Source organism: Astatotilapia calliptera, chromosome 16, assembly GCF_900246225.1.
Source record: "Astatotilapia calliptera chromosome 16, fAstCal1.2, whole genome shotgun sequence".
In the NCBI taxonomy this organism is placed as follows: Eukaryota; Metazoa; Chordata; class Actinopteri; order Cichliformes; family Cichlidae; genus Astatotilapia; species Astatotilapia calliptera.
The window spans coordinates 11,896,684-11,909,720 of NC_039317.1; positions in this window are offsets into that span (position 1 = coordinate 11,896,684).

Sequence of the window (13,037 nt, forward strand, 5' to 3'; positions counted from 1 at the left end):
GCAGCCTTTCATCTGATCCATCCGGCTACTCGCTAAAAATAAATAACTACATCAGAAGTACTTTGTGTGACTCCAACTGTTTAATTCACTGTTACTGGACTCAGTAAACAATGACTGCATAAGTAATGTGAAGTAGTTTGTAGTGATGAACAGCTGGTGTTAGCCATGTTTAGGTGGAGATTGGGTAGTGGTGGGGGGGTAGATTTCCTAGCAAAGTCACTGAAGATCTCCAGCCAGTCTGTGATTCAATCCAGACTTTCAGCCAGTCGTGATTAAATAAACCAAAGAAAAGATGAGAGGATATGTTTGCAGAAAGTCATAAACATGAGCAAAAGGCAGCACAAACGTTTTAAGGGAGTACATTAAAACTCATCCTTTAAGTTTCTTTAAGTAACAAACTTCTCCCGTTCAGCAGAAAAGAGGACTCGGAAAAACTCGCATAAAATCAGCCTGATTTTGGCCATTCAGATAAAAATAGCTACAGCATGAAAGACAGTTATGGAGCAGACAAGCTGCTTTGGTGAATGTCAGACAGGAACTCGGCTTCACGCACACATACACATTCACTCAGTGTGTTTGTTGGTATTTCCTGTTAATGACCCTGCAGTTATTATGTAGCTTCTGTTCCCACTATTCTGCACACTCTGAGAGTCCATATGTTTAAAAAGTAAGAAAGAAAGAAAGTCATGCAAGCTTAACACAGAATAATAAGGTTAGCTAACCTCTACTGGTGGCTGAAGCACTGTTACTGTGGTCACACAAAGTTTTATATACATTTAACACTAGTTTGATCTCAAATGCTTATATACTGGTGCATGCTATTTTATGTGCAAATGTGCATTTAAAGTAGGTTGTGTTAGTGCTTTGGCAGACTGGCAAACTGTCTCAATTGAACATCACAAAAGCTGGATGGATGGATGTGGATTCATACTGACAAGAGTATGGCTACATGTAGTACACTATGAGTGCGCAGATGGTGTAACCATAACAGCTAAAAGAAAAGGAACTTTGTGCACTCCTCACCAATCTTCACCCCGTGAACACTGTAGCAACCAATTTTCTGGCAGCGGATATGCCTAGCACCAGAGAGGATGTTGGCTGCTAACAACAGAAGATTGTTATTAGTCACTGAAAGCATGTGGTTTGGGGTTTATCTTCTTTGCTAGAGAAGCTTGTGGCTTTATTGTAAAAATTGCAGAATCACAATCAAATGCTGAACCTGCTTGAGCGGACACAAAACCACTCTGGGAATTAACACTGAATAGGTTAATATCCAGCACACAGAGTAAATTGTGGAGCTAAGTGAAAGTAGCGACAGTAAATAACTTTAACCACATAACTCCAAGGATGTATCATGTTCTCACTTTCTTGAAACTTATCAGGGGAAATACTTTGTGCCCGTAGGTGTGTTTTCAAATGTGTGCACTTATTCTTTTCTTATTTGTATTGTTGTCTCAGCCTGATTTCCTTGAGAAGCCTTCATATTTTCTAGGCTGCCTTTGCAAATAAAAACATGTGAATGTCATCGATGCCATTGAATCGTTACCGTCTTGGGCTACAAATTGATGCTACAGAAAAGTGCGGCCCTGCTACATTTTAACTTGAGTAAATATCTCGTCAGCTCAGTGTTTTTTTGACAGTGGTTTTGTTGTATTGGTTGTCTCTTTAACCTCTGTTGATAGCTTACGTTAATTTTGCTCAGTTTGAGACAGTAGCTAAACAAAAATTTACAATATGTACCTTTAAGTCCAACCTGAAGACAAAGCCACTGATTAGCATAAAGTATCACGTTCCTTAAGGACAAACTGAACTAATGCTCTTTTTTTTCCCGCAGAGTGTCCATGTGAGGGAAAAAATATCTTAGGAATGTTTTGCCTTCTGGCTGTTGTAGATTAAGACTCATTAGGCACTTTCACCCATACTGTTTTCATTTTAAACAACAACTTATAAATAGGCAGTAGAGTCCTCTGTAGGGCTGTTTAGTAATCCGTACATGGTTGGGGTCACATTAGGGTCCATGTTACACAATATTTCTGTCAGATAAAGCTGGGAAATCTCACATAGATTTTTCAAATATCTCAGTAAAACCACAGAAATCTTTATTGTAAGCCAGACTGTCTGATAAATGGAGTGGAGTAGTTAACTAGTTGCTTTATTTTGAACCGATTCATGTTCTTTTGAGCTCGGGAAGTCATGAAATTAATGACACTGGTTACATTTAAATCATATTTATGCCCAAAATGATTACTATCAAAAGTAATTTGATAACATGTAAATTGTCCATATAATTTTGTTACATGGAATATAAAATGTTACATTTAATGGAATCTGTAAATGGTATTTACCAAGCAGTGATTCATGAATCATTAACGTAATCATTACATTCATTTAAATAAATGAACTTTTGAAGAATAAATTTTTGAGTTTTAGTTTATATAAAAGATACTTAAGGTTTGGGTTTGTTTCGTTTTTTTTTTATTATTATTATTACATCAGCAGTGCAGGTGTCACTCTTGTGACTTTTGTCAGCTTCAGCTAAAATCTCGCAATCACTGTCATTGTTTTCTGCACAACACCAACTTCCCGAAAAGTTGGGGTGTTGTGCAAAAAAAATAAAAGAAGAACATTTTATTCACAATAGTACATATCAAGTGTTTAAACTGAGTCAATGTACAATTAGAGAGGCAGAGTTTCTCAGAAGTAAACGAAGATAGAGTTTCATCAATCTGCAAAAATCATCAACACATTGTAGAACAATTTTACAATAATGTTTGATAAATTGAAGAAGAACAAACTGCAGCTTTGGGGTGGGGGTCTGAATAACCAGTGTTTGTGAGTTGTACTGTGCAAATATGAGAAATTCAGGGCTCAACATACCTGCTGTACCAGGGGTGGATCTACAGGGGGGCAGGGTTGGGCAACTGCCCACCTGTTGTAGAGCCGTGGATATTTTGTTGACTCTGTTTACATGTAGGAGATTTCCACATACTTCACTTGAAGAGGGATGTGCCACCCTGCCTAGATCCCTCGCCCCTCCTTTGCTCCCACATCTGAATTTTTTAGATCTGCCACTGTGCTGTACCTAGTTTGATTGTTGCAACGTATATCTCTAAAAAACATTTATATACTGCTGGCTCTCACGTGACTGATAGACACAAGTAACAGCTTTCTGTGAGAAGTTTAAAGCTGTTATTCCAACAGTATCTGAGGAGGTGGATTGTTCTGATACTTCTCAGAAGATGAGGACGAAGAGCAAAATCAGATGTGAATGAAGCAATAATGTGTTATCAATTTGACAAAAATGCACTGCAAACACACGCAACACATCCAAATACGGAAACTCACAACACAACAGGAAGGCACTTCATTCAGCCCAGAGGACAACACAACGTCCTTCCAGGGGTCACAACAAAGTGATGAACCTGGCTGGAGTTCAGTGCTTTGTGACGATAACACAGCCACTGGTGAGCAGTGTGTTTAACTTAACGTTTTTTTTGTGTTGCCTGAAAATGTTTCCATTGTCATTTGTGCAACTTCTTTTTGGTTGTGTTTATTTGAACCACATGTGTTCACAGAAGAGGTTTTCCTGATTCACTTTGTGTTTGGTTGTGTTGCAGTGCAATGAGCTCTCTGGCTCTCTGTGTTTCAGTACTCTTTACTGAAACGGGGTCTGACATACTTGCTCTACCAGGGGCCTGAATGGCCTTTTAATCATTTCTAACTCACTTTTAGCATATTTTAGCATACCACAGCACTGCTTTTGATACCATAGATCAGTGGTGTCCAAACCCAGGCCTCGAGGACCAGTGGTCCTGCAGGTTTTAGCTGTGTCCTTGATCCATCACAGCTGATTTAAATGGCTAAATGACCTCCTAAACATGTCTTGAAGTTCTCCAGAGGCCTGGCAATGAACTAATCATTTGATTCAGGTGTGTAGACCCAGGGTGAGATCTAAAACCTCGAGGCCTGCAGTTGTCCAAGGCTGCCATAGATCATGGTGCCCTCACCTCAGTTAGACCACTTGGTCAGAAACAAAGGAATTTCTTTCCTGTGGTTTAAATCTTATTTAACCAACAGAGGCTTTACAGTTAAGATTGGAGAACCATCGTCCTTTAAAAAAATCCACTCACATGAGGGGTCATTTGGGGATCCACTGTTGGCTCTTGATACTTGCTATGCTCCCGATGGTTTTACTTTTTTTTTTTTATAAAAAGCCATGCTTCATAATGCTGATGATTTAGCTGACTGTCTAGAAGATTTTAAGATACGGATGACTTTGAATTCTCCTAAACTGACTAATGATAAGAATACATGACTCATATTGTTTGGAATCACTGACTTGCATGACCTCAGCTCTGTATGCAAAACAAAACAACCAGGAAGAGATATTTTTTGGAAAAAAAACAACAACAACAGCAACATCATTTTGGTGTAATTTTTACCTGTATTTGTAAGGACAGTGAAGACTTTTCACACAGGAGACTAAAGATAAAGATTGGCACGGACATTCAGCAGGGGACGATTTAATACTAACAGCAATTAAGATCCTCTTAGTGATTTGTGAGTACAAAGAGGGCTGAAGAAGGCAACTGAACTTCTTTAGGTTTCTGAAGATGTTTAATTTTTGTGGTTGCACAAACATTTCCTAAGAAGTACTTAGCAGAAAAACTACAGCTAGCATACTGTAAGCCTCTTTTAGCATCTTGATGATGGTGACAAATAAACTGCTGCAGAGAAAAATCCCGTTTGAAAACAAAACAGGGCAAAGACAGAGAGCCCATACACACACAGCCAGTAAGCATATAGGTTCTCTTTGTCATATAGAGAGCAACAATACTGGTTGTCATGCAGATACAGTATGATGGTGGTTTTGTGCTACATGTGAATGTGCTGACAGCCCACTGCTCCGACACTTCCTCTGTTCTCTTTCGTTTCCTCTTTCTTTTCACTCACTGTCACAGTTCTCACAGTTTCTGGGGTATGTGAGACCCTTTACCTCCTGATTTTTGTCCCCCTTACCCTACGTAAAGCAAAAAGGAGGAACAAGAAGAGGCTTGGTTGTTGTTGTGATTTTTTTATGGTCGTCAGGTGTTTCACTGAGTGATACAATGACCTGAATGGCACAGAGAGGTGAGCTTGTAACAATGCAGGAGTAATCAGACTGTTAAAACTTAAAACTCAGCTCAACATTTGCCAGAATTACAAAAGACAAGTCTTCACTAACTAATGAAGTGTCAGCACACTTAATTCTCATTTAATTCTCACTAATTTCCTTTCAGAGCAGTGTGCTGCAGGCGGGTGTCCCTACTTTTCAGAGAAGCCCAGAAACAAGCCAAAGAATTAAAGATAGTTAATCACTTTATTGCTTTTAGAGCATTCTTCAAAAACAGTTCACAAAGTCAAAAAGCCAACATGCACATTCATCATAACTGCCTCTCTGGCATTAAAATGTGCCACACTGACAGTGATGTGAACATGAATGTTAACTTGTAGTTTTGAGGATTTGGCAGCACTTCATTAAATTGCACTGGCGTGAAGTGGAAACAGTGTGTGCAGCAGTGCAGGCTATGCTGCTGTGCAACTCTGAGCCAAACTCCATCAAGTAAAGTCTTCATCCAGTGAATTTGATAAGTGAGCGGCCTTTCAACGCTGCTTTCTCTCTTCTGCTTCCTGAAGCTGTGACATGTCTCAGTGTTTACAGATACAGAAAAGTGATTTGGTATAATAGCAACAAAGAAGAAGATAAAAGACCTACCGGTAGTTTCTTCATGCAGCTGCAGCAGCAGCAGTGCAGAAGTTATCTGCAGTTAGCATTCAGCATTTTTAAGCAACCATCAGATCAGGGAGTCATGGCAACAGGAAAGCAAACATCAGCAAGAAAATCTGTGTAACATTATACTGAAGCACGAATTCAGAGGCCTTACCTCACTAACAATCGAAAGCAAATGTGTGAGTTCATCAAATGCTGCTCAAAGTAAATGTTTTCTGAAGGATTTTGATCGTTCCTATTCATGATCCATCACAAGGCAGCTCCAGTTTACTTTGAGTTATATTAAGCTCAGCTGTTTAGCTGTTTAATTGTGTGTACATGCTCATTTTATTTAGTTTTAATCAGCATTTTTTTATTTATCCTAATTTAGTTTTGATGTTTGTTTCTTTATTTTCAGTTGAATATTTAGTTCCAATTTTACACATCTCTTTAGTCTTTTAGTTGATTTTTCATGTTCTGCCAAATAAAGACCAAAACCTGCAGGTCTATAAAAAAATTTTTTTTTTGTTCGCCGGCTCTCTCCACACAAAGACAAAAACAGTCACAGATTAAAGTTCTGCATGCGCGCGTGTGTGTGTGTGCGTGTGTGTGTGTGCGTGCGTGTGTGTGTGTGTGTGTGTGTGTGTGTGTGTGTGTGTGCGTGCGTGTGTGTGTGTTATCTGTGGTATGCTAATGACAGCAAATTCCTGCTGCGTTCACATGAATTGATCACAGATCAGTCGAATAAGAGCCAGATACAGAGCTTTCATCTCAACGACTCTGTGTGTGTGTGTGTGTGTGTGTGTGTGTGTGTGTGTGCAGACTGCATACAGTCAGGGTGGAGGTGGGTGCAGCTGCTGACATTACTGAAAATAGAAGGAAATGACTGTTTATTCCTCCTGTACATACTGAACTACTGTCTGCATCCATCCACATTTCCCTCAACACTGACACAGTTTAGAGAAAAAGACACAGAGAGCTATAAATAGTCATGGCTTAAACTGTTTATTTAATCTAAAGAAGTTCTGCTTTGCTGCTTCGTTGTTGCTGTAGTTAATAAAGAATGATTACATAGCAGCTGAAGTCAGTCAAAATCATATACAGCAGAATTTGCTGTATGTGAAGTTGCATGGTGTGTTTTTATTTGTATTTTACCCATAATTAGACACTCACAGAATATTTAAGCCTGGTCTGACCCTCTCTTATAGAAAGGTAATGTGGGAGTTAGAGTAAACCTCAATCAGAGTCGTCGATTGTGGAGATACAGAAATTCTTTTATTGCTGCCATATAATCTGCATCATTATAACTGCATTGATAACATTCTTTACAGCATTGTTTCATCTAATAATATTTCTCACAGTATTGATATTGCATTAAAGTTGTTTATTGAAGATGTTCATTTGAGGATCCTTCCATCATGTTAACAGAAGTATTTCATACACATTGCATAGTATTTGTGCTCATTAAGAGTTGTTGCTTAGTCTACAGAGGGTCTTAAGCTTTGTGAAGCGCGACGTCTTCACAATCTATTGTGTTAGAGACTAGAGCATAGAAGGATAACTGCAATACATGCTTACAATACATATAACACATATAATCTAGGAATGTGTCAGGCCTGAGGCCTTAACTCATTTAGCTTCTAACTATATTTTAGTCAACTTGGCAACAGATGACCAGAGTCAATAATTAGCCCCAGAGACCCTGAGGGCTTGAAGTTTATTACCTTGTATGGAAGGTGTTATAGAAAAGAGAAGTTCTATGTCTGTTTATAGCCATTAAAGATGTACAAGATGTACCATTCACTGTAACTAACGTCTTTAACCTATTTTAATCTGTAATTGACGCCATGGGGGGGCTTATACCCCACTGCTTTATAAGTGTTCTCCATATGTATTTTTGTCAGAAGACATATGCTGATGTTTTCTCCTGGCTGTTAATAAACTCACCGTTTGATTGCACTTTTCTGGGGCCTCCGTGGTTTGTCTCACTGCTCTACATTGATCGATTTCGCGACACGATATTCTGGGATAGAGTTAACAGAATCAAAAAGCAGACGGCGCTGAATTATTTCCAGCAGGTTGCTGACATGACACCAAATCCATGAAGCTGCTCATGAGCAATGACGAATAAATGATAATCAAATAGGCACTTACAGCTTTCATTACACAGACTGTTGTGTATGGAAATGCTGTGGGTCACCTTAGTGTCTCAGGGTTTTAGAATTTGAATCTTGAATCCATGCTTTTGTTCCCCATGTCTTTAAAGTTGAATGGGGCGCTTATTACATTTTCCATTTTCAGAGGCGGTTCCACGGTAATTCAGACCATGCATGTTAGTCATATGTACTGATGACTGAACCGGAAAGGATGTGCTCCGACAGTGAGTCATGGAGCATTTTGGTGGGAAAAAAGTGACATTTCGAGTCTGTGTGATTTTTAATGCCCACGCAGCCTCAACTCTCACTGAGCAGCTCATGGATGCAGTGAGATGTAGATTTGGTGTGGATGGAGGGCTTTAATGTGGGAGACAAATGTAGCTGAGTGTGAGGAACCTCTCAGACAGAAAACTGCCTGATGTTAAACATGAGGACACACAGAGTATTGTGAAGTGTGTTTCCAGCCAAATATGGTGATGTTCCTGTGACTGAGGTCATTGACAGATAGCCATGACATCAGACGCACACACACACAGATTAATGTAGGTCAGTAATATAAACCGTAACACACAGAGGACTGTAAATATTTTAGGAGTGATGTATGTGCTGTGACACACCCGCACCCGCACACACACACACACACACACACACCCGCACACACACACACACACACACACACACACACACACACACACACACACACAGAGACCCCCCGGCGGGAGGAGGGGAGGATGGGGGTGTGTGAACAGCTTGTGACGTCTCCAGGCCATGATAACGTCTGCTAATTGGTTCCATCAGGCTTCAGTGTGTGTGTGTGTGTGTGTGTGTGTGTGTGAGAGAGAGAGAGAGAGAGAGAGAGAGAGTGTTCCAGTCAGTCACATACATCATGCCAGTTTGTTTCAGTTTTAAGCTACTTTTTCACGTCTTTCAAAAGAACTATGACAAAAAAAAATCCAACATCTTTACACTCAATACAGTCTGAAAGCACATCAAATCTGATTTTCAAGTAAACCTGGAAATAATCAAATGGTTTAAGGATGTGGAAACTAGAAGAGGTGAAATGTAAAATAAATATTTGGGAGCAACAAATCTGAAGCCTTCACCTTGCTAACTTTTTTTGCACACAAGATTGCAATTCCTAAAATATTCCTAAAATCTTCTGTTGATCCAGATGTCACTCGGGTGGATTGAGTGGACAAACCAGAAGTGAGTTCAATTAATAAATGAACTTGTAGTTTACATTATGTCATAAGTAGGATGTGATGGTGGAAAACATGGGAACCTGAAGTTAGTTTATTAATTACAGCAAAGAGATCATTCCTCAGCATGAAATCATGATCCGACTGAAGGTTTCTAAGGGAGCAGTGCACACAAAAGTGAACACACACTCTGCTCATTGAGAGATTAAAGAAACCCAACATTTACTTAATAAGCACAAGAGTCAAAATGTAACTCAAGACTGAAAATGCTTTGTCAAAAGAAGTCTGTCTGATAGTAACCTCAGTTTTTGGGTTGGGCTAAGGAATAAAGGGTTTTTGAAGTGGAAGTGAAACACGGTGGTGAAATATTCAAGTCTGGGTTGGGGTTTTTTGATACCTTGGAGATGGACAACTCCACCAAATGGACCCCACCCTGATCAAGATGAAGTGCTTCTCCATTCTTCAGAGATGTGCTCCACCCTCGTCTTTGTATCTTCATGGGGATTCATATTGTACGAGGTTTGTGAGCTCAAGAACAGCTCAAAGCTTTTCAAGACCTACTCAAGGAAGGTCTGACCGTCATCGACGCACCTGTCATGGACCATCTGTTACACTGACATTATAATACAAAGTTGGAAGCAAATGCAAAAGAAGTGGAAGTAGAGGGCATAGAAGTAGAAGTATAATAAATTGGTCTTCCGGACGCTGATGGAAGAAAATCTGTGAAGAGCAACATTTGCTGTCAGCTTGTACAGTGGGGCAAAAAAGTATTTAGTCAGCCACCGATTGTGCAAGTTCCCCCACCTAAAATGATGACAGAGTTCAGTAATTTGCACCAGAGGTACACTTCAACTGTGAGAGACAGAATGTGAAAAAAAAAATCCATGAATCCACATGGTAGGATTTGTAAAGAATTTATTCGTAAATCAGGGTGGAAAATAAGTATTTGGTCAATAACAAAAATACAACTCAGTACTTTGTAACATAACCTTTGTTGGCAATAACAGAGGTCAAACGTTTACTATAGGTCTTTACCAGGTTTGCACACACAGTAGCTGGTATTTTGGCCCATTCCTCCATGCAGATCTTCTCGAGAGCAGTGAAGTTTTGGGGCTGTCGCCGAGCAACACGGACTTTCAACTCCCGCCACAGATTTTCTATGGGGTTGAGGTCTGGAGACTGGCTAGGCCACTCCAGGACTTTCAAATGCTTCTTACGGAGCCACTCCTTTGTTGCCCGGGCGGTGTGTTTTGGATCATTGTCATGTTGGAAGACCCGGCCTCATTTCATCTTCAAAGTTCTCACTGATGGAAGGAGGTTTTGGCTCAAAATCTCACGATACATGGCCCCATTCATTCTGTCCTTAACACGGATCAGTCGTCCTGTCCCCTTGGCAGAAAAACAGCCCCATAGCATGATGTTTCCACCCCCATGCTTCACAGTAGGTATGGTGTTCTTGGGATGCAACTCAGTATTCTTCTTCCTCCAAACACGACGAGTTGAGTTTATACCAAAAAGTTCTACTTTGGTTTCATCTGACCACATGACATTCTCCCAATCCTCTGCTGTATCATCCATGTGCTCTCTGGCAAACTTCAGACGGGCCTGGACATGCACTGGCTTCAGCAGCGGAACACGTCTGGCACTGCGGGATTTGATTCCCTGCCGTTGTAGTGTGTTACTGATGGTGACCTTTGTTACTTTGGTCCCAGCTCTCTGCAGGTCATTCACCAGGTCCCCCCGTGTGGTTCTGGGATCTTTGCTCACCGTTCTCATGATCATTTTGACCCCACGGGATGAGATCTTGCGTGGAGCCCCAGATCGAGGGAGATTATCAGTGGTCTTGTATGTCTTCCATTTTCTGATGATTGCTCCCACAGTTGATTTTTTCACACCAAGCTGCTTGCCTATTGTAGATTCACTCTTCCCAGTCTGGTGCAGGTCTACAATACTTTTCCTGGTGTCCTTCGAAAGCTCTTTGGTCTTGGCCATGGCGGAGTTTGGAGTCTGACTGTTTGAGGCTGTGGACAGGTGTCTTTTATACAGATGATGAGTTCAAACAGGTGCCATTCATACAGGTAACGAGTGGGGGACAGAAAAGCTTCTTACAGAAGACGTTATAGGTCTGTGAGAGCCAGAGATTTTCCTTGTTTGAGGTGACCAAATACTTATTTTCCACCCTGATTTACGAATAAATTCTTTACAAATCCTACCATGTGGATTCATGGATTTTTTTTTCACATTCTGTCTCTCACAGTTGAAGTGTACCTCTGGTGCAAATTACTGACCTCTGTCATCATTTTAAGTGGGGGAACTTGCACAATCGGTGGCTGACTAAATACTTTTTGCCCCACTGTAGATGACAGCAGAGAGGATTGCGCCTCACCACACGAGGAAGGACGATACTCTGACACCACATCCTGAAATCACTTCATACTTTTGTGTGTGATGACACATGCATGTGACCTCACACGTCCTTCAAAGTGTGAAGGACACAAAAGCCCCTTTTCCATTAGTACCTATTTGGATCAACTCAACACAGCTCGACTCGGATTGGCTGGTTGTCCTTTACAATCAAGTACCTCCTAGTGTGCGTGGTTGTCAATATAGCCACACGGCCCATTATCCCGTGACGTAATTAGTATGTGAAACAAACGCTACAACAAAGGTGGACGTTGAGGAGAGAATATACCTGCTCCTCGATCTGTGGCTTTTCATCAGACCCGGGAATACAAAAACGTGGTTTTTGTAGCCATTTCCCTCATTAATGGGTTTCAAAAAAGGCTGATTTTTGATATTTGTAAACGAGACGCTTTGATGACCAGTGTTGGTCAAGTTACTTGAAAAAAGTAATCAGTAACTAAATACCGATTACTTCCCAAAAAAGTAATCCCGTTAATTTACTGATTACTTATTTTCAAAAGTAATTAATTACTTAGTTACTTTTTAAAAACATGACTTACAACCTGAAGAGGTGATAAAGCGATAGATCTTTCAGCCCAATTCTACTTTTTCTGCATAATCCATCATACAAAATGTAATCAAATGGAAAAGTCCCTTTTTAAAACTTGTTTTATTCGTTTTAATCTTTTAAAAAATATAATTATATGCAACATTCTCTGACTGGAAGAAATTTGTTTAACATTTAAACCTATTTTCTGCACATTCCAGCACACAAAATATTTTTTTTGTGTGTGTGTTTACACTCACTCTTTCAAATAGATGCAAGTAAAACACAGCAGAATATAAATAAAATCAAAGACTCAGCGGTCCTGTTGCTCTATTTTCACCTGTAAAGCAGGAGTGGGGTAGGCGGAGGTTTACCCTGGTGCAGGTGTGCCGCAGCGGTCAGTGGAAGAATCCACGAGTTTCTCTGTGAATTTCCCATTACGTGGTAGCGCACTCGGTGCTTGCTTGGAAGTTTAGGGGGTTTTTTCGCTGTAAAAAGAAGTTTTCTTCCCACGCACAACGGACGCTAATGTTTTTGTCACTTTTTATGGAATCAAACTCAAAGTAAGGTCAGTACTTCCACGCTTTAAACGCTGCATGCTCATACTCTCGCCCGCACTCGATATATGATCCATTGTTGATCTGCACACAGCTGTTGTCACTAACGGCGCACTCGCTTACGTCACTGTCATGAGACATTCTCGCAAAAAAATCACGGTTTTAGTAACGCAGTAACGCAGCGTTCCTACGGGAAGGTAACGGTAATCTAATTACCATTTTTGTAACAGTAATCCCTTACTTTATTCGTTACCTGAAAAAAGTAATCAGATTACAGTAACGCGTTACTGCCCATCTCTGCTGATGACTCATCGCTACTGACCAGCCAATCAGTGGCATGCATTCTGATTATATTTCATTGCCTTGTATCAGGTACTATGACCAAATGGAAAACCCTGAAAACTGTGATGACCCGTGGTGAGTTGA